The 3,765-nt window shown below is 37.1% G+C and overlaps 1 long non-coding RNA gene across 1 annotated transcript; it reads left to right on the top strand.

The window, feature by feature from the left end:
• Window positions 1–476: 476 nt before the first annotated feature.
• LOC307008222 lies at window positions 477–3,503 on the top strand. Its single transcript, XR_013799778.1, has 4 exons — window positions 477–851; window positions 1,918–2,026; window positions 2,142–2,269; window positions 2,354–3,503. It is a non-coding gene; the product is annotated as an uncharacterized lncRNA (long non-coding RNA).
• The last annotated feature ends 262 nt before the right edge of the window (window positions 3,504–3,765 follow it).

The raw sequence follows: 3,765 nt of genomic DNA, 5'->3' as shown, positions 1-3,765 counted from the left end.
CACCTGTCTCCCCTTATTGCTTGATTTCTCAGCTACATTTATGCTTTCTTTCCCTTTGTTCTCTGCCAGTATGATCTGTACCTTTTGCTGGTCACTTGTTGTTTTTTTCCTTGTGTAGTAGTTTTATATAGTTTAGTTTTTATCTAACATATTTTTCTCTGCCCAGTTGTGTTGCGGTTCCCTGTTCCACTGTATTACTGTTTCAATACATTTAAATTAAGCATTCTTCTGCTTTTGGGTCCTCCTTCCTCAGAACCTCACACTACATAATGGCCACACATGGACCCAGTGGGAGAATCGCCTACACTCTAAAAAACGTTGGGTTATTTTGCGTACCCAATAGCTGGGTTAAAAATATTGGGTCGTTCTGTTGGGTTATTCGGAACATTTATTGGGTTGTTTCTATAACAACGCAGTCCGTTGGGTTAAAATTCAAATTTCAACGGTTGATCACCGCAAGTGATAGCAGATGTACGGCACGGGTGAGTTAATATTACACTATACAGTATCTTTAGGCTATGCATATTGTATACATGTTATTTTTTTTCGTTATGAAGTGACTTTAAGCTCTTACAGTATTATTGCCGCTTTTTTTCTGTTTAGATTATTTCCATGTTTATATCTCCCCTGTCGACTGCTTTTCGTCCGCTATATCTGCGACTTACGGCACGGCACCGATGGTATTTCTTAATACTCGATTGTGATACTCTTCCTCACTGTCTATGTTCTTTCTAGCTGCTAATACTTTGTGGGAAGTTATTCATATTTTCAGATATTTGACCGACGCGCTCGGCTTCAAGACCCAGCGGAAGCCTGGTCCATCCAGTGTCGCAGTCACTTACAGGAAGAAGGTAACGTTATGCTGTGTTATATAAAGGCCTACATTGTAGCGCAAATGTATACTTGGGCTATCCCAACTAGTGTGAATTTAAAATACTACAAAGTGTTAAACTAGGGTGATCATACGTCCTCTTTTTGCACTCCTTCAATACGCCATTCAATGTGTGCCTTTTTGCATTGCCTTCGTAACGTACGTAATGTACGTAACGCAAACATTGGTCAAACTGCATCTCAATCATCACTTTTCAGTGGCACATGGCTCCTGAACAGCGTAAAAAAAAATCTCAAATGTAAATTCACAAACGATTTACAGAGAAAATTCCTGTGTAAAAGATAAACTATTTTATTATTTGTTTGTTATTGTTTTATTGTTGTGGGCCACAAGTTGAATGGAAGAATGTACTTCATGTATTAAGTTCAATAACATAGATGGTTGCGAATGCATTGTCAAATAGTGTTTGATGCATTCACAAACTTTTGTCATAACTTTCCCACCATGTCCCTACTAACCTGTATGAATTTATTACATTATTACAATTCCCAAGAGGGTTTTTTCAGTTTTTTAAAAATAAATCCAGAATAAATCAGAACATTTCTGTTCACACAGAAAGGAAAGCTTTGAGTCACAAATGCATTTTGGAACAATGCTTGCTCATACACACAAACACACATGCAGGTGCAACAGTGCATTTGTGAACAGCGCCCTAACATTTAGGGCATCATTTGTGAGACCTGACACCCACACAAACACAAATGCAGGTACACATACACGCATACGCAACTTCATTTCTGCTTATTGGTGTTGGTTTTATATACACGTTTTTTTATTTAAAATGTATATTTTTTTCTAGATTTGATTCCTTAAAATAAATAGGTATAAGATCGGAATCTAAATCTTTTCTTTTAGTGGCATTTTAATTATATTTTTCTATATTTTAAAAAAATTAATCCCACTTGATTTGATTCACCAAGCTTGATTTTTCATATCGAAAAACAAATGTCCACAATTTATTTGTTACTGCACCATATGAGGTGTTGGTGTGATTTTAACTTTTCTTTTTCTTTATTCATTTTTAGATTGCTCAGGACTTTGAAATTTGGGGACATGCATCTCAACGAATCATTTCATATCACAAGACCGAGAAGAGAGCCTTGGATCTTCCTGTTCAGACTAACATTTCTTCTGGTGAGAAAATCATCCACAACAGCTCTGTACTTTCATGTCAAGTTGTAATATTTTGTCTATAATATAATGCACTTGTTTAAAGATTAATCCATTGTTCTTTTTGTTTAATGTAAAGACACTCTTGGAGATGTTGCTTTAAAAACCCTGCCAGCTATCCTTCCTCCATTGCCATTCAAAACGGGCTGCAAGATGGTTCGGCCCTCTTACCAGGAGGCAAAACAAGCATTTGTTGATTTATAGCCTGTAGGTACATCATTTATGACAACACATTTTGGGTAATATTTGATCCATGTGTGCATATTTACCATTTCAAAATTCTATTTAAAGGTTGGAACAAACATCATTCAATATTTGGAGGTGGAGGAGCAACGGAGGCAATTCCCTCATGTCCTGCAGCTTGGGGATAAATTCAACTGCTCACAAGCCTTCGTCATTGTGGGAGAAGCGGCACTAGAGCAAGACAGACTTTTACAAGCTGTGGATACATGCTTTAAATAATTTTATGTTTTAGAAATTGAGGCCCCATCCACACTACTGCGTTTTCGTTTCGAAACGGAGACCTTTTGCTACGTTTGCACCTCCCGTCCAGACTACAATGGCAAAAACGAAGACCTAAAACGGAGAAGTTTAAAAACGCTCCGACCCCGTTTTGCGTTTTGAATCCCCGGAGGGCGTTTTAGTGAAGATGGTCAAAACGGAGGACTTGACAAACGATGACGCAGAGGCTCACGCTCGGCTCTATGATTGGGTGTCATCAGTCATGGCGTATCCTTCCCTGATTCGTCAGACACCCATCACATGACCCGTCCCCGGGGAGAACACATACAAACCAGCCTGGACTACGTAACGTTAGTGACTGCAACATGGATAACGAATTACAAGCGTTACTGATGTTGATGTCTTTGCTAGCAGCTGTTGTGCAAGTCAATTCTGCATTTTAAAATGCTATCACTGCCTACATGCGTCTGTTTACACCTGCACGCGCACGCCCAGTGTTGGTGAATGGTCACGTGATCCGCGTTTTCAGTCGTTTTAATGTGGACGGAGATCAATTCTAATACGCAGCTAAAACACTGGTGTGGACGGAGATCGAATTCGTTTTAATTCTCCGTTTTTAAACTAAAACGCAGTAGTGTGGATGAGGCCTGAGTATCCAAAGCCTGTTTGGCAGTTTCTGTGCCAGGGGGAGTTCCATCAACACACTGTCGCCTACTAGGCAGTTTATAATTGGATAAAGTGGACTTGATTTTGTTTGTTTTGTTTGTTTATTTGTGTTTTTGTATTCCATGTTTTTTAGAATTTAAAACAGAATTGTAAATAAATTAATTTTAGCATTAATATTCTGTGCCTGGAGGTGTTCCCTCAACACAATGTTGTCTTATGAGGCAGTTTATAATTGCATTACTTTTATTTATTTATTTATTGATTGAAAGAATTTCTTACCTTAAGGAAGTAAATTAAAGCAATTGCAACAATGACTTAATGAATTTATTTACAACTTGTAATGTTTATAACTGTTTATTTGTTTTTGTGCTCCATGTTTCTTAGAACTTAAAAACATAATTCTAAATTAATTAATTTTAACATTAATATTCTTTTCCCTCAAAACACGGTCACCTTTTTTATTTATTGAAACAATTTCTTACCTTTAGGAAATAAATTAAAACAATTGCAATAATAACTTTTGAATGTAATGCCTTTGAATGTAATGCCATTGAATGTAAATAAAGCATTGTCAA

The sequence above is a fragment of the Phoxinus phoxinus genome (genome assembly GCF_949152265.1).
Source record: "Phoxinus phoxinus genome assembly, chromosome: 12".
NCBI classification, from domain to species: domain Eukaryota; kingdom Metazoa; phylum Chordata; class Actinopteri; order Cypriniformes; family Leuciscidae; genus Phoxinus; species Phoxinus phoxinus.
Note: the sequence above shows the minus strand (reverse complement) of the source record. Positions and strands in the feature narration are given on the sequence as shown.